This window comes from Alligator sinensis, unplaced genomic scaffold (genome assembly GCF_000455745.1).
Source record: "Alligator sinensis unplaced genomic scaffold, ASM45574v1 scaffold1233_1, whole genome shotgun sequence".
In the NCBI taxonomy this organism is placed as follows: domain Eukaryota; kingdom Metazoa; phylum Chordata; order Crocodylia; family Alligatoridae; genus Alligator; species Alligator sinensis.
Genome location: NW_005843458.1, coordinates 50,712 through 69,590, shown reverse-complemented (window position 1 = coordinate 69,590; position 18,879 = coordinate 50,712). Strand labels below are relative to the sequence as shown.

Sequence of the window (18,879 nt, the reverse complement as noted above, 5' to 3'; positions counted from 1 at the left end):
CTGTGGATTCCTTCTCCCAAGGTGCAGCACCCTGCATTTGTCTATGTTGAACCCCATCCTATTCTCATCTGCCCACTTTTGTAGTCTGTCTAAATCTAGTTGCAGCCTCTCTCTCCCTTCAAATGTATCCACCTCACCCCACATCTTAGTGTCATCAGCAAACTTGGAAGCGTGCTTTCCACCCCTTCATCCAAGTCACTGATGATGATGTTAAACAGTGCAGGCCCGAGGACCGAGCCCTGGGGTACCCCACTGCTCACATTTCACCCGGTTGAGTACAACCTGTCCACCACTACTCTCTGGGTGCGCCCCATCAGCCAATTTTTTAACCATCCAACTGTGCAGGCATCAATGCCGCAGTCGCTTCATTTATTGATGAGGATGGGGTGAGAGACCGTGTCAAAGGCCTTCTTAAAGTCCAGAAAGACTATGTCCACGGCAACACCATCATCCAAGGATTTAGTTACTTGGTCATAAAAGGCAATCAGGTTGGTGTGGCAGGACCTGTCTTTGATGAACCCATGCTGGTTGCCCCTGATCATGATCTCCCCTGCAGGCCCCCCACAGATGTGCTCCTTGATGATTCTCTCCAAGATCTTCCCGAGTACCAAGGTGAGGCTTACAGGCCTATAATTACTTGGGTCCTCCTTCCTCCCCTTCTTGAAAATAGGGACCACATTAGCCAGTTTCCAATCCCCCGGCACCTGGCCAGATGACCACAAATGCTCATACAGCTGAGCCAAGGGCTCCGCGATGACCCCTGCCAGCTCCCTCAACACCCTTGGGTGGAGGGCATCTGGACATTCAGATTTAAAAATGTCTAGCCCTTCCAGAAGATCCCTAACTATATCTGCGCTGACTGAAAGCTTGATAGAGTTATCCCCAAGATTGTCCCTACCTCTGGTAGGTGGGCTATCCTGGTCACAGCTAGCTTTGATCACCAAGTTTTTCCAAGGTGTGAGAGGAGTTTTGGATTTACAGGCTTCAATACAGACCATTCTTTGAAACCACAGCTATGCTACAACTCATAGGTGACCGGTACCTCCCTAATCTGGGGGGCCACCCGCAGGTGCTGGCAGTGGCATCAGCAGTGGGGCCAGAGCTGGCGAGCTTCCACAGGCACTGATGGCCCTGTCAAGGGGGTATGTGACCCACCCCCCCCGCCCCCCGTTGTAGCATGAACTGAACTAATGTAGCTGATGTTAACATAGAGTGTAATAGTAGGGAACTGTAACCATGTTAGTCTTGTCCTGTGAGTAACTTGAAAACTCCATTTTGTTTTCTTTTGCTTGACATAAGTGAATGAACTCTGCATGTTCTTTGTGTATGAGTGTATGTGAAAGGGTGAATGGTGAGAGAATGGCAGAGAGACAGGAAAAGAAGATTTAACTGTGTTTGTAAGCAACAAGGCACCACATGTGTAAGTTACCAGTCAGTAAACTAATTAACAGATGGCTGAAGAATACCTTTGAGGCCTAGGGCACAAAGGAGATAACGAGGAGGAGAAATACACACATCCTGCCAGATGGGCAGCAAGGACACTCCAAGGCTGAGATACCAACTTTTATGATCAAACTGACCTTGGGCTGAGATAAGCAGAAGATGGATGAGAAATAACTGCAAAAACAGAAATCAGGTATGGAAAAACCCCAAAGTGCAAAAAAAAGGGATGCCAATCCCCATAAAAGATGACTCTGGAATATACCGGGTTGGGTGCGTCTCTCTCAACTGCTACTTTTTCAGAACACAGATGCATTTGTTCACCCCACTCCAGCCTGTTATCTGCATCTTCTCTCAATAGGCCTGGGCTAGCCACCCAGTGCTCCTATCAAACAACTGAGGCTGATAACTATAATATCTGAATGGAATGGTTGTTTTCTGTTTGTGTATGGCTGAGAGTGATGATGTGTAGGATGATTTGTATGCGTCTGTATGAGTGGTGTGTCTGAACCTCTGTGTCTAATTTGTGTAATCAATAAACGTGGCATTTTGCCTTATCCCCCTTTATACGGTTTTACTCTTGATTTGATAAATTGGTCATTCAAAGTAACACCATGCCTCCTCTACACACTGCCTATACTACAACTTGTTCAAAAGTGAAAAGTAAATGAAAGTGAAAAATGAGAACTCAACTAGTTAACTGGCAGCTGTACATACTCCTGATACTTGTGTGTATCAGTATTTGAGTTAGAGGCAGTTTTTGAAGTCTTTGTTCGTGTGTCAAATAAAATTCTCTTCTTATTGTGAGCAGTCTGTCTATACAGATAGGAGGACTAGAATAGTAATGTAGCTTCTCTATAATAATCCGTGGGAAACAGAATCAATTCTGTTCCCACAGAAGCTAGTACAGAGGTTTATACTGAAGTGAATGGGCGTGTGTAGACGAAACAAGGGGCATGTGTGTACGACACTTTAAAGAGGGTTAAATGCTCCTGCACCACTTTAATAGTGTTAGTGTTTGGTCGGTGGTGTATTGCGCACTAATTCCAGCCGTTGTAGCACATTTGGCAGCATAATGAGCTTTAAATGACTTTGGGGTGCAGCAAGCTAAAACAAATCTGAGGAGTTTTAGTTTGCTACCCTACAGTTGTGGAACCAAGCACCAGGCCCCACGCTGCTCAGGGACTGTGCAGGCAGCCTCTGCAGGCAGCCTGGCAGCAGCCCGGGAAGGTAGGGTCCAAAGGAAAAAAAAGCGGAGAGCCTGATCTCTTTTTTTTTTCTTCCCTGGAGCCTGCCTGCCTGCATGAGCTGTGCAGGGACCCGGTCTTTCCTTCCATGGCTGCGATGTTCCCCAGGACCACCTGAGCTGGGTGCTTACAGGTGGGTGCTGCCTTGGGGGGGGCACTGCTGCCATGGAGGGAAGCACCAGTCCCCCTCCCCCCCCTGCTGCCAGCAAGGCAGGTAAGACATGGGTGTACACAACACACCCTAAACTGAAGCAGTTTTTTAAAAAAACCCCACTGCTTCAATTTAGGGCCCCCATTTCATCTACACATGCCCAATGATAGTAATATGAATCCCATTCAAAACTGAACTTTTGGTGGATGGCACAACAGTGCCAACCTACTCCCTGATCACCAGACTCTAATAAGGCTAAGGCTAATGCCTTCTGCTTTTTGATACCATTGCCTCAGCATTTTCAAGCTATATCAAGTCGGGGTGTGCGAAACAGGCCATATACAATTCGGATTCGGCCCAAATAGGGGACAGTGATTTGATTAATTGATTTGGATCACTGTCTCTGATTTGATTTGGCCGAATCTGAATCTGAAGATTCAATGTCTATTCTGCCATAGACAGTTTTAAATGTTTTTTCCACATACCTTGAGGTACCAGGCATGGCTCATGAGCGCCATGATGGTGGGGTGGATTGGAGTGTCCCACAGGAGTGCGAGGGGGTCCCCCAGCGTGCTCAGAGGAGAACCTGGAAGTGGACCGGAAGTACTTCTGGTCCACTTCCAGGTCCGCCGCCAAGCACGGTGGGGGCCCCTGCCATGTCTCCCCAGCTCAGCGATCAGTCACAGGGAGACCCCGGGTGTCACAACAGACTCAGCAGGTACCAGTCACTGAGCTGGAAAGTGTGGGGGGCCCCCCACACACTCCCTGGAGGACCCGAAAGTTGACCGGAAGTGCTTCTCATCCGCTTCCAGGTCTGCTGTTGAGTGCGCTGGGGACCCCCCACGCTCCCGTGGGATGCTCAATCCATCCCACCATCTCAGTATTCATGAGCCACCTGGTACCTTGAGGTATGTAGAAAAAGCATTTAAAGCCGTGTCTATGTTCGAATCTTTCTGAATCTCTCCAAATTGATTCAGAAGGTTCCGATTTGATTCAAAGAGATTAAAGGGTCTCCTGTTTCAATTCAGATTCGGAGGTTCGGCCACTGAATCAGGACAAATCTCCGCTGAACCAAATCAGCGACTGAAGCTTTGCACAGCCCTAACATCATGGTTACTCTCCTATTGCTCTAGAAAAAGACAGAAAAATACCTGCTCAGTGAAATGCAGGCTATTTTACAAACATTTCTATCTTTCAGCTGGGATCTGTTTCTTTTTGTACCTCAGATGTCACTGGCAGACACATATTTCTAAATAAGCTTTTTTAGTAAGAGCTGGTGGTAGCCACAGCATTCTACAAGGGGACAGACTGCAGTACCAACATCAAATTTCTCTTCCTGGCTGATTAACAGGTGTTCGTTTCATTGTGCTGCAGTCAAAAAATTGATTATAATATTGAGCTAAATGAATGTTGCTATAATAAATGTATTTGATCAAAGAGATGAAGCAACCATGGCATTTTCCTAATTTGTTTCTCTTGGGGCCTGTTTGGACTTAAAGAGACTCACCCCTCCTTGCTCCCTTTTTCAGGTGAATTTGAAAACATATTTATTCTTTTTTTATTGTTCTTTCCTTCCTCACAAAGACCATATGGCTATTAAAAGACCAGCCCATCCAAAACCATTTTAATAAACAAGAACATCAGCAGAAGAAGTGGACCGGAGAGGTGATTTCTGGCAGACAAGAGCAAACCATCAACTTGGAAAAATAACCAAATAACCATTTTGGACTTTCAAGCTCTGCCATAAAAGTGTCACAAATTGCAAAAAGCCATGTTTAAATATTCTTGTTGTGTAAGTATTTATTTAATAAATGTTTAATGCAAGGCACGTGAACAAAAATCATGCTCCCTTCCAGATTTTAACACAAAGCAGGAGCAGATCTAAGCATGCCTAAGAGATGGAATCCCTGAGGAGACTTAGATGGAGAAACACAGTCTCTGAATCTTGCGTGAGGTACAGGCATAGGCACATGCTTAGTGTCAAGCTGCTCTGTCTGCTCAAGACTGGGATATTTCTCGACATACAGCAGTGCAACTCTAGGCACCTGGGGAACTTTAAAGTCAAAGAGGGATGGGTTCGTGGAATTTACCTATCTCTAGGATTAGACAACAGCTAGTAGAGGGTTTCAGGAACACAGTTTTACACTTAAACACCATTCCAGTCAAGTTCCACTTTTAGCATATATGCCCTTTTTGGTCCTATTTAAAAAAGAAAAACGTCTTTTCTTTTTGCTCATGTCAGGATGCCAAGATATTCCCCTGGTGCAAACAAGCAACGCTTCTATTCAACCTGAACACAACACCAGAAATATTGATTTTGCTACAAGAAACTTAAATATACTGCTGAAAGATATACATGCCTTGCTTTGCTAATGTTCAATTAGTAAAAAACATACTGAGAAACTAGGCATCATAAGTGACCCATATTCAGGCCATGCTGGAAGCAGGTGTTGCAAAATGCTGTACAACATTTAAACATCCCCTGTAACAAAAAGTAAATGGGATCTGCACAAACCTGTCCATTCAGTTAGATGATCAATAGCAAAGGCTATTATAATGATCTATGTAATGGAGACACTGACCTTGTAATCCCAGGACATTTTTTTTTTACAAGAATTTGCATAAGACAGTTATCATAATGAAGAAGAAGCATTAGTTACTTTTTAATAGCAGTGCAAGTTTATCTAATATTCAGGACACTGCTATAGGAGTAAGCATCAGCTGTCACTCCCAAAAGTCAGGTTAACTTTTCTCTGACCCTGCAGATACTGCTGAATTAGAAGGTGTTGGACCCTTGTTCTCTGTATAAAACAGACTGAGTGGCCAGGAAAGGGTTAACTTGGCTCTTGGCAGTGAGACCTCCTCTGGCAGCAGCCTCCCGAACCCACACTGCTCCCCAACAGCTGGAGGCTGGAGTCTTCCTGACTCCTTTCAGTGCCCCAGTCCCAGTGCACAACCCCTAAAAGGTATACCAAGTAAGGATGGGGACCAATGTAGCACTCAGGGAGGGGGTAGGGCTCAGCTTGTTGCACACTTGCCAGAAATGTTGGCCACCCCTGATCTAATGGGGATTTAATGGTCCTGGTCTCACCTTAAACTCTGTTAACAACGAGTCATTTCATAATTTGGCTGCTAAGTTCTTTTGTATAACTTATATCCTTCTGTTATATCTATCTCACAATTACAAATCACTTCCCATGCCTGCTTCCTTCCCTATGTGCTCTCTAATTTTTCTACATATGTAAAGGCCCCTAACAAAAATCAGCACCTTGAGCAGTTACTTATCTTTGGTTTTGAAAGTTATGGAGATGGGGGCAGGGGAGGCAGGAAGAGGGAGGGGTTCAATGTTCAGTACCAACCTCCCCCCCTTCCCCCAACATCTAACTTTTGGACTGGTCTCTGCCACATTTCAAGTTTCCAGCATAAACCAATGCTGCAACTGTTCTAAGAGTACCGTAATTAAAGCACAGTTTCCCATATGGTCTAGCAGTTAGGATTCCTGGTTTTCACCCAGGTGGCCCAGGTTCGACTCCCGGTGCGGGAAGTTCTAGTTTTCACATCCCCAAAGCTGGACTCTATAATGCAGGAAAGAAACCTTGGACTGATTGTTTTTAAATAAACCTCTATATCAGCTGTGTACAGCAGCACCCAAAGAGAAAGAATTAATTGGAAACAGAACAGAAAACATCATTATACCACTGTATGAGTCTATGAAGCATCTGTATCTTAATTACAGTGTGAAGTTCTGATCTCCACATCTTAAAAAGAATGTAATAGAATTCTATAAGTTACAGAGAAGGGGAACAAAGATGACCAGGCATATGGAGCAGTTGCTGTACTAGGAGAGATTGAAAAGGTTAGGCCTTTTTCTTGGAAAGGAGAATGCTGAAGGAGCAAATAAAATCATGGGGTATGTAAATAAAATAAATAGGGAACCGTTATCCACCAAGTCCCAGAGTACTGATACTCGGATGCACCCATTGAAATTAAATCAGGAAATAACTTACATAGTAATTACACTCTCTCTGTGTTGTTAACTTATGGAACTCACTGCCACAGGCGGTAGAGGCATAAGTGGATTAAAAAAGGGATTAAACAAGTTAACGGAAGAAAGGTCCATTGGGAGCTGTCACAAAGTGCCTTCCCATGGGGGTGCTGTGGTATTGTCTGGTCTCTGAAAGAGTCCCCTGAAGCCAGGACAGACTTGGCTTCTAAAGCAAGGATGAATTCCAGGCTCCTTCCCACTCCGAGACGCTGGCTTTATATGGCCTCTCACCTTTCCCAGTTCTCCATGGTTGTGACTCAAGGGGCACGTCTACATATGCAATTAATGCACCTGAATTTTCTTTTCAGAAAATCCAAGCCTATTAAAGCACTCCCCTGTCCGAAACAAACTGTGCCTGACAGAAGCAGTCAAGTCAAGGGCTGCTGCTGCCCTGCTCTGCCCACCTGCAGCAGCAAGGGGAACTCCTGGCTCCCCGTCATACCAGCCCCAAGGCTGGCAGAGAACAAGGGGGCGGATCCCAATCCTCACATGGCTGGGAGAGCTGTCCCCACTCGGCAGGGATGCTGCCTGCCAGCCATGTGGGGATTCAGAGAGTCCTGATCCCCACATGGCTGGCAAACAGCATCCTACCCAGCCTGGACAGCTCTCCCTGCCCTCTAAGGCCCCCTGCTGGCTAGGCTGACTGGAAGCAAATTGCATCTACACATGTGCTACTTGCACAGTAGCTAATGCACTGGTAACCTAGTACCTGTATTTGCTAGCATAAACAAACAGCACACTAACTGAATTTACTGTGCAGTAAGTCCCGCACATGTATAGATGCTGATGCTTTACTGCACATTAGATTTGTTTAATGTGCAATAATGCACCTCATGTAGATGCACTCAAGGAGTAAGCATCCAGTTCTGCTCCTGAAAGGAATTTTACCTCCTGTTGGGGTGAACCAGTGCAACCCCAAGTACCAAACAGCACAGCACAGTCTTTTCAGTAAGGGCATGTATTGGGGCAAAGGCCAGTCAGAGGGTCTGTCCCTTCAAAGGACTTAAGCAATTGTGCTGTCCCCAGTCCAGCTCACACAGCCCTTGACCATACCCAGACACTCAGCTGTTCACTTCCAGTCTCTTCACCTCCCTAGAACTCCTTCACTTCTCTCAGTCCCTAGCCTCCCTTGCTCAGGAGCTGCCAGGCTGCTTTCTTTCAGCCTATTCCCCCATTGTCATAATTCTTTCTGCTGGATGCTCCTGGGTGTTGACCATCTCACTTTTGTTGATATGTCAAAGCCATTCAAGATGCTGATGCTAAAAGTCCTTCTGATTTCTCCTTCATATAAGCTCTGGCACTTATACACTCCTTCTCTGTGCACAGGCTAAGGAGGTAAACTGAGTTGTGCAATATTATAAGAATGTGAACACAATTAACACAGAAATATCTCAATAAAACAAAGTCTGTCACAGGAGCTATTTAATAGAGCAGTCATAGATCCTCCAACATTCCTAAACCAATGATGTCAGAGAGGACATGACAGGGATGATCACTGCAGACATGCTTCATTTGTACATCTACCGCCTATTATTTGCCAGTATCAGACAAAGGACACTGGGCTAGACAGATCATCGGTCTGATCCAGAACAGCAAAAATGTTCAGGCACCTGCCCCAAGTCTCCCCTTTCAAGAAGAGAATAAATCTTCACACACTTTTCCTTTCTCCAAACTGCTCCACTGTTGTTCAGCCTTCATTATTCACTCTTGAGCTTGGCACAAGCTTAACAAAACTTCATCTTAAAAAAAAAATAGATTAGAAAGATTTATAATAAAAGTGATTGAAACTGCACACAGGATTTGTTGTGTTCTGCATCCATTTTCTCCACTGTAATGCAGCAGCAGCATACTAATTTCCATGTTGCTAATCCACCTTGTGAACATGGTTCTTTTGATTGTGCCCCTGTATTTCAGAGAGTGAAATTTCACTGCTTTTCTATTTTTATTTCACATGATTTTAATTGCCAGCTCATTATCCCAAGATACACAGAGGTAAGATTTTCCAGTGGATCTCCCTATTCTGCATGGATCCTAAGCTTCTCTCAACTCCTGAGGAAGAAAGTTAATTTTTCCAAATTATAATCAGAGTCCATCTGGGACAGCAAAGATAGTTACAAGCAAACAAATAAATAATAAGTAACAGAACTCAGCAATACTTTGTCTATCTTTTCTGACAAGATATCTTATCTGCCATTAACGCCCCCCCCCCCACACAGACAAAAACAAAACAGGGTTGTTTCTTTTGGACTCCGTCCAGAGCCTTAAAAAGCCAGTGAAAGGAAGCCTGTTTGACTTCAATGAACTTTTGATAAGAGACCAAGGTCTTGATGTAAAAGACAGAAGACTAACAGAGAGAGAGGTCCAGGGAGGGAAAAAGGGATGGAAACAGCCTTTGACCAATGTTCTCCTCACCAAACCTCAAATTTCCATGCTTCCTTAAATCTCCATGGGCTTGGTGCTATCGTCAAAAACGACTCAAAAAGCAAAGCAGAACAGGCCTGCCTTTGAATGGAAGAAATGCTTAATAAAAAGACAGAGGTTTTCTTTAGGTCAAGATAAATTATGTGGCAGCTACACAAGAACCCTTTAATTGATTTCATTAACTTACTCTTCCAATATCACACTCAGACAGGACAATTTGAATCCGAATTCTTGAATCTGATTTACAACCCAACTTACTGATCAGCAATTTAAAAAGTCTCTCACTTTAAAAAAAAAAGGTATATATTAGAGGTGTGGTGATGCATTGGTCCAATATCGGATCAGCACAGATATAAAGAAAATTGACTGTATTGGAAATCGGCTTTTTTTGCCTGATGTGGCTGATAAATGCCCTGTGCATGCATGCAGTCGCAGCGCAGCACACAGGCAGAGAGGAGCACAGCCTGGCAGTTTGGAGAGCTGAGTCCAGCAGATGTTGTGGTGGAAGGGGAAAGGGGAGAGGGGGAGGGAAGGGGTATGGGGAGGCACAGATCAAGGCCCCCACAGAGAAGGAGGAAGTGGGGCTGGGGCAGAGACTGGGGCAGGCACTGCCCAGCTAGGGCAGGATGGGGCACAGGACAAAGCCATGGCTCCTCCAAAGGACATGGGGGGGGGAGGGAGGGGGCACAGCTTCCACTGCTGCATGCACCCCAGGAGCTCTGGGGGAGGGGTGTGCCCCTGGATCTGCATAGGGCAGGACGGGCTGCCGCTGCAGGTTAGGGCCAGGACTGCACTGGGCTCTTCCTGGCAGGGGCTGGCATGGAGGGCGGTGCTGGGAGGAGGGGTTCGGGGAAGGCTACAGTGAATTTTTGGGTGGCTGCAGCTTCCCTGTAATGTCCCTCCTAGTACCACTGCTGCCCACCCTGAGCACAGCCGTGCCCAGCTCCCACTGGGAAGAACCCAGCACAGCACCAGCCCCAGCCTGCAGCAGCAGTCCATCCCACCCCACACACACACCCCACATGTCCTCCCGGAGTATATGCAGCAGCAGGAGACGCCTCCACCCTGCACACCCCCTGGCCCCAGCTCCACTCCCTCCCACCCCACAGGGGCCTCGCTCTGCACCCCCCATGCCCCTTCCCCCCCCTCCCCCCATCTCTTCCACCACAGTAGACTTATCAGCCAGACACTGCTCTTCAAGCTGCTGGGCTGTGTATTAGAAATTGACCAATATGCATCCTTAAAAATCGGCTATCAGTATCAGCCCCAAAAATCTCTATTGATGCACCCCAAGTATATATAAAAAAATTCTACTTCCCAGTCCATCATATTTTAGATATTTCTTAACGCTATGCACAGATGCAAGTTTTGCTTTCCTCATTATGTAATAAGCATAAATTCAGTGTTGGTACAAACCCCATGAAATCAGCAGAATTGTGTTTGGAATTAATCTGGCCTATTGCACGTGCACCAGGCATTTAGGATCCACCAAAAATGATTCTGTGTGGTAGAGGGAATGGACAGGTGCAGTTTTAGAGAAGGAACTCTTGACAGTCTTGCGTTCTCTCTTGTCCAATGCTGGCAGGGTAGTGGAATAACATACAGTAGGATGTAAGTAACTGCTGCTGATGGAGCCATAGCCAGGCATTTAGGCACCCAATGCAGGTCACGTGCTGATCAACCCATCCTCCCTCCCTACCCCCCCCTACACAGTACTAAGTAATATTACTTCCATTTGATCTGGCCCCACCCATGCAGGGGTACCCAGTGCCAGTGCACTGTTGGCACCGCCCTTGCTACAGTACTGGCTGCTGAAAAGGAGCAGCATGCACCTTGCAGTGGGACAGGCAGATGACCACATACCTCCCACAACTTTTAAACTAAATTAACACACCCCATTCCTACCCACACCAATTCCAGCATCCCCTCACCCTAAACATTGAAGCTCTTTGCTCCATACAGATAAACTGTTCATTCAGATGATAAATACATGAAATAGATATAAGCAAATAACTTAGTTCAGTAGTTTCTTATAGACATCATGGAATAGTTGAGTCTCTTGGAAGGATCTGAACAAGAGAAAGGAGCAGAAACTTTCCCAACTCAGCTCAGGAAATGCACTCCACATGCAGTGACGTGGGAGCAGAAGCCAAACAGGAAAAGGTTGCTTTCACCGATGAAATCAGGGTGTAATGAGCCAATGTGAGAAGGGATAAGGGGAAGAAGGGATAAAGAGAAAGGAAATTGTATAATATCTCATGATACAAAAGTATTTGCATTGTTTTTCTTACTAGCCTTAGATTTAAGGGAATAATGAAGAACAAATCTTTACCATTAGTCTCAAGCATGGCAGATGGGGGACTGTTAGTCAGAAGAATCCAATATCAGAGATATTTCAAGATTTTGAAAAAAAAACGGACATGGTAGCAGGTACCCATCAGTTTGATTTACAAACTACACACAACATGAGAACCCAAAAAAGACAGGTAATTACACCCCAAATATGCTTATGCTATCCTGAGCTAAGCAGATACTTGGTCCAGTTTCCAAGTGGAAATTTTTATTGCTCGGAAGAACTCAGTGGAACCAGGAGGAGGGAAAGCCTTTCCTTACACATAGATACCTAGATGACGAGGAATAATAAGAAAGGAAAATGATTAATGCAATAATGCACTAACTGACTTTTCACAAATGAGGAGAAGTGACTGTGGAAAACTCAGACACAGACCCTGCAATTCAGCAGTTAAATATTCTTGTTTGTAGTGGGCTTGGCTATCATTTCCTGTCTTCTTATAATTGGCTGCTTGTACCTGCTTGCTGTTTCCTTATTTGTCAATATCATCTCAGATGACAGAGGCTGTTGTTTACCACTTTCCTCATTTTCCAAACCTCTCCATGTTGGATGTGCTCAGTACTTTATCATGCTGCCTCTGTTTTTCTGCTGTTTGCATTTTTTTTCAGATCTGCCCAATTCCTCAGTTGACAGACTGGTACTGCGTAAACTGTCTCCATGTCTGGAAATGTTCCTAACAATTCACTGATCTCTCAAATCCTTAAAATCAGTGAAATAGGAGAGTTTAAGACCCATTGATAAACTTCAGTAAATTACAGATACAAGAAATGTATTAATTCACCTCTATTATATTTAAGGGATGTGCATTTGTCCTCTAAGTATTTCAGGAAACAGATCATTAGGCTCACCATTCCCTTTGGATATTAGCAGCTGTATTATATCCATTTGTTAAAGGAGAAATAAAAAAAAAAATACAATAGGACTGAAAATCCCTAATTGATTAAAATTCACTTAAGTGTCACAGAAATCACAATTCCAGTTTTATTCTAACTAGTCTTTTCAAAGAATTATTTCACTATAGAGCATTACAACATGCAGTTCCAACTAAGCATAGCATATACCCATTTTCTGGAACTGAACTTCAGTAGGAAAATTGTACGTGGTTAAACATAAGCATATGCTTATACTGCCTGCTCAGTTGCAGCCTGCATCACTTTAATGATTATATTATCCTGTTTTGTCTAGCACACCAAAGAAGTAGCCATTCCAGACTTAACGTGGTAACAGGAGGTAACACATAGCCCACATTTTAGGCTTTGCCACCAGAAATCAAAAATGTTTTAAGCAACTTGGACTTTTACCAAAGTAATGGGAGGTAAGAGTACTTAGCCACTTGGAAGATTTGGTCTGAGATTCTGCAAATTCCTGCCTGTTTGGGACAGAGATGTATTTCTATTACATTCCAGTGATTAAAAAAAAAACCCAAATATATGTTCTCCAGCTGCCTGTGATCCAATATTGCAAACATAAACTGGTACTTTTGTAGCAGAAAGCCCCCTTTTCCTCTTGCCTGCATTTGCTCTCCCTTCTTTGGATATGTTTCTCTTTTTCTACCTTTCTTCCTTCCTCTTTCTTTCACTTTAAGATAAGGAATTGTGTTTTAAAATTTGTATGTGTGCATTTTGTGTCTCCCCTTGTAGTTTGGTATTTTTATCTATTTGTGTGCCATGGCATTTGTAGCTTATATTTTATACTCCTCACCTTTCAACTTTCAACTAAATGTGTTTTAGTAAGTTATACATTGTAACAATGTTAACAAGGGCAGGAATCAAACTGTCCTTCTCTGTATCAGGCTGGCCCCTGAAAGAGCCAGTGAATCAGTGATTGAATGTGTAACAAGGTAGCACACAGAAATTAACACCTGGGAAGCTGCAGATCAACCAAGGGAAGAACTCAATAGAAGACAATGTAACAACCGGGAAATCTCTAAACGTCACTGATCAAAGGCTAGAAGCCCTGGCCTGAGTTAATCAACGCCAGAGACCAACTTTTGGGCTGAATATCTCCAGATGAGGGGGGGGAAGTCCCACGAGGGTCAATGACCCCTGGATTGGGCAAACCTGAAAACTGGGGAGTCACCAAAGTCTGCCAGGGACAGATAAAAGGCAGTGAAAAGTGACCCTCAGTGGAACCCTCTTGATCTCCAACTTGACCAGACCTGTCCAGCCAGAAGGACCAGCCGGCGACCCCCTTCTGGAAGATAACACCACGCTGAAAGAAGCCTCAGCGACAGACTCCAGTGCTTGTAGGATAGGTATACCTGACTCTGTAGCCTGCTACTGTGTGTGTGTATGTGTGTGTGCATGTGTGTGTGGGGACCAGCCCCAAGGTTTATGATTACAGTGTTTCAATCCGCCTAATAAACTAGAATTTTAAGGATCCTGAGTTGGACATTTGTAGCCAACACTTTCTTGCCAGTGCATGCCAAGACCTTGAACTAGAGACTCAAAGTGATATTGACTAGAAAACTAAGCAGAAACTGAGCACGCTATTTCATTCTTCAAACCACAGTTGCTAGGAGCAAGTTTTCAAGTACCATGGACAATGCTTTAAGCAGACTGGAGAGACTTGAAATCCCTGGCTAAGAGACTGTTTTATGCATATTTAAAGGAACTTTTATGTTTGTATTATGAATATCTGACAGTAAGAAAAAATGTTACTGTGAATGCATGTGAAACTGTGACATCTTTCAGATTTGAAAAGCCAGCCTTTGCAAACATTTGTTGAAACCTCCCCCTTCCTCAACATTTCCTGCCAGAGGTCTTCACAATAATGTCACCATTTCCACTCCTCAAAATTCCCCCATTCCTAAAAGTTTCTTTACCTCATCTCTCCATGTCTTCTTATTAGGACTCTAGAGTCTGACCTCTGTAGCATCTGTATCCTGCCCATGCACAGCAGCAGGACACTGAGCCAGGAGAGAGACTGCTGTATGCCAAGAACACCTGCTACAAAGCATGTTCCTGCTCTGAACATGCCCAAGCTTTTCATTCCACTCCCACATTACAGTAATTAATTGTGGGCTTCCCCCAGCCCCCCCCCCCCCCACACAAAAGATCCTACACACCCAACTAATGGATCCTAGACTCACCCCTGACATACATTAATGAATACTACACTCACCTGTTAACTCACACTCGAAATTCCTGATTCTTTGGTGGTCCCTCTGAAACCACTTATTTCCTGGATATCTGTAAGGTCATTAGCTTTGCAGGGCCTCTTCACTAGGAAACACTTTGTTCTTGCCTTCTTCCTTTCTGTAAAAAACAGAATCATAGAAAAGCAGGGCTGAAGGGACCTCCAATGGTCTTCTGAGTCCAACCCCTCATCATGTGCAGGATCATCCCTATCTAAAGCATCCCACTAAATGAAACTTGCCCAGCATCTTAGTAAAACTGCTACATGGTCAACCCCAACAAAACCATAAGACATAAAACCCCAACTTGCCACAGGTAAAGCAAAGGGACTGAAGCAGCCAATGTCCTGCTGCTACAAGGGTTGTTAAAATAGACTCAAGAGATCCAAGTACCTCTATCTCAGGGGCGGGCAATTATTTTGGATGGAGGGCCACTTACTGAGTTTTGGCAAGCCATCAAGGGCTACATGACAAGCAGCCAGGGGCAGATAAATATAACTTTTTCTAAATTTTGGGGAGGCCCCACAGGCCGGATAGAATGGCCTGGCAGGCCGCATCTGCCCGCGGGTCACATTTTTCCCATCCCTACTCTATCTGGTCTGCTCCTCTTTTTTCCATCCTTTTGAAATGCAAGCAGCGCACACACACATCTTTACTCCTAAAAATAAATGAGAGTCTATCACTGGCCTCTCCACCCTCTTCAACCAAAACAAACAGCACATCCCTAACCCTGTTAAATCCCCTGGTCTAATCTGTTCCAGGGTACCGTGACTTCACAGATATTACCCGTAGCTGTGTAAAGTTAATAAAATGAGACTAAAACAAAATCTATGTGTCCTGACCAAAAGAGGGATTGTTCACAGATGCACCAAAATACACCAAATTAAAAAAAAAAATTCCAGTTGCTAGATGGAGGTTAAGTAAGCCATTAGAGCAGATTCCTGAGGTTAAATATATACTGGGTGCCTCATTTAAAAATAAGAGTGGTGGTACAGTGTAGCGAAATGACATATTATTGAGCTCGAGCTTGATATAGAAATCACTGGGTGAAAGTCGACAGCCCGTCATATGCAGCAGTTCAGATTACATGGAGAAATTACAGATTTGTAATAGCTGTCCGTCTGGCCTTAAAATCTATGGCCCTGATACTGCAAAAACTTTAACATACTTAATTGCAGTAAAGTTAAGCATATACGTAAGTGTTTGCACGACCAGATCCTGTGAATCTATGAAGCACAGAAAATGACAGAAGTAGCCTCCATCATTTAAATTAAATTTTAAACAAAGAGGTTAATTGCAGTCATGAGGGATTCCCCATCAGAAACAGGGAGAACATTTTTGCTTTTTTTTTTTTCCTTACAAACTACAGTCTGAGCCTTCAGAATGGGAAGGAGGGGGCAAACACACCACAACAGCTTTTTAAGAATAATGCCCATCTTCATTCATCAGCTGATATATTTGTGTTATGTGTTGTGTATGTGAAATTTACATTAGCATAGATAAAAAACATAAGGCTTAGAATGAGTCCATCTTTGAACAGGTTTGGGTGAAAAAGTCCCTTCAAATACCTGCCTGTAAACTTTACAGACCATGAAGTCTGGGCAGTAGATCGTTAGGATGGTTAAATCTATGTATATGTATTAATTGAGTGTGAAGAGATTATATGTATGCAGGTCATTATACCACTCACAGACTTAAGTGCAGTTGTTCTCCATTATTCTTTATAAACAGGCGTAGTCACGATAGCAACCACTAAATCAATTGAAACCACACACCCAATACAAAACAGGCTTGAAAACATCTTTCTTTAAAAGATAAATGCAGACTTCTCTATATATTATAAATGACTCCTGTAGAGAAGATTTTTTTTTTTTTTAAATGAAAAAGAATTTCCTTATAGTGAAAGAGAACTTTAATTCTATTTTACACACATCATTCCAAATTCCGGTTCATTCCTCACAACAGTATTCTCTGTTACTTACAAATGTTTTGTTTCATTTTGTTTTAAAAGGTGAGTTGTACACACAGAGGGGAAAAATTAACTGATGAGGTGAACAGTTGGATTGCAAATCAGCCATGTATTTATTCACTGTCGCTGTTGTAAAAATGGGGCCAGGTTCTGGCTCTCAGAATGGCCCCATGCATCTTTTAGGGATAAATTCTGTATATAACACCCTTCTCTTCCATCCTGCAATGCACCCACTTCTCCCAAATCTTGAAAAACACATTACAGCAACCTCTCCTTCCTTCCTTCCTTCCTAGCCTGCCAGAGAATAAGCCTGAATGACAAGGGGGAAGACAGGAAGGAGGCGTGGTTAACTTCTGAAGGAAAGCTAATTACATGGAAAAAAAAATCTTTAACCTTTGTAAAGGATCATCACCCTCCTGGTGTATTGTCCTGTCCCAAGATGCTGTCTGCTGTACTCCAAAGAAAGATATTTGGTCTGATAAACATCTGAACATCCTATTCAGTTGCTAATGTTTCACACGTTTAGTCTACCTTATTTTTACAGCTCAAGTAGAGCAGCCTACTGCAGGTACCACTGTGGAAAAGCTGAAATAGCTTGCTCCACTCCCTCCAAGGGCACAACTGAAGGTGACTGAAAATAATCCTGTATCATAAGATATGTACAGACCCCAATCTCCTTCAGGCTGCTCTAGATATTTTCTCCCTTATTCTTTCCAAAATTATCGTTCCTTTCAATATTCCAAAGTCTGCCACTGCTTAAAATGTTCTTTATAACTTATTACATCCTTTCAGTCAGATTTTGTCTTTGTCATTTCCCATGCCATCTATATCATCTTAGTTTGTTTTTTCAAACGAATACCTCAAATAATTCACAGCTGTGGGCCATTTATTTTCCAAACATCGCTTAATTATTAGAGGTAACCACAGGACAGGAAAACAAATGACTATGCATAAGATTATTTAGTATTCTGGGATCAGAAAAAAATCTCAGATGCAAGAAGACAAGCCATAATGCTAACAACAAATTTACTTTGTAATTCTTTCAAAAAAAAAAAAAAGCCATAATGCTAACAACAAATTTACTTTGTAATTCTTTCACCTGTCACAACCCAGTGATTTTGGTGCCTCGGCACTATGGAATTTCCTGGCCACATGAGAGCTCCTTTGCACGGCAGAGTGTTCTGCTGCGATTGAGAGCCTGCGTGCAGGAGAGGGTTCCCGCCAATTTACAGTTTCTTTGCAGGATGCATTTCTTCTTTGCAGCACAGAAATGCACGGTGCAAAGAGTTCCCGCTATTCGGATGTAAATTTGTGCCCCGCTATTGGCCAGTGCTAAATTATTCACATGTGGCGGCTAGTAATTGGCTCGCTGGCTGTTTAAAATTCCGTGCAACTTCCACCCAAGTCGAAGAGCTTTGAGCACGCTGCAGAGTGCCTCTGAAGTTATCTGACTTGTGGCTGCCGATTGATAGACTGATCACCTATCGATCTTTCTTCCCGTCACCGAGCGCAGCCCCGACGTACCCCTTTCCCCGCCGGCTTCGAATTGCGGACAGATTAACTGGCTTGGGCCCCGCCAGCTGGAACAACTCGTGTGGTTGTTCAGACGACCGGACCACCTGCGTCGTGATTGCAAGCGGCATGCGTAAAGTTTTTTACAACCAATAAGTTGTGTCTGCCTCTCCATTCACCAGCCCGCCCTGACGTACGAGCATAACTCGAGTCGGCCCTGGCCGTCCGAGACATGTCGACGAGGACGGGATCTAAGGGCACGGTGATGGAGATGAATCTGATTGGGTGCTGCCCCTGGCGCACCGGGACACGCCGCATAGAGAATGCAAACGATCTATGGGTGCATATCGCTTACCACCAGGTGATAGAAGGGGATCAAAGAAATATTGATGGTTACTTCTCCGTAAAAAGAGAAGAAGCCGTAATAAAAGAATGGAGAACAAAGCTATCCCTCGGGGAGTTCGGTTGCATAATGGGGAGCGACTGGATTTATTATCGGCCCCCGGAGGAAACATCAACCATATCCCTAGCTGGGGTGAAGGCGCGGAAGGCAGAAAAGCTGACCCCCGCTCAGGAGTTCACTCAATGCACCCGATACTTAAAGG

The 18,879-nt window shown here is 44.0% G+C and overlaps 1 protein-coding gene and 1 non-coding gene across 5 annotated transcripts in view; one reads left to right on the top strand and one right to left on the bottom strand.

Annotated features, from left to right (window-relative positions):
• LOC102368671 (cAMP-dependent protein kinase inhibitor beta-like) overlaps positions 1–18,879 on the bottom strand; it is a 102,829-nt gene that overhangs the window by 35,534 nt on the left and 48,416 nt on the right. For 2 of the 4 annotated variants that reach the window (XM_025195297.1, XM_025195299.1), the window contains exon 2: positions 14,781–14,914. The exons of the other annotated variants lie outside the window; for them this stretch is intronic. The gene's annotated coding sequence lies outside the window, so the exon portion shown is untranslated. The remainder of the gene's footprint in view (positions 1–14,780; positions 14,915–18,879) is intronic. 4 annotated transcript variants of the gene reach the window in all.
• TRNAE-UUC lies at positions 6,311–6,382 on the top strand. Its single transcript has one exon. It is a non-coding gene; the product is annotated as a tRNA-Glu (tRNA).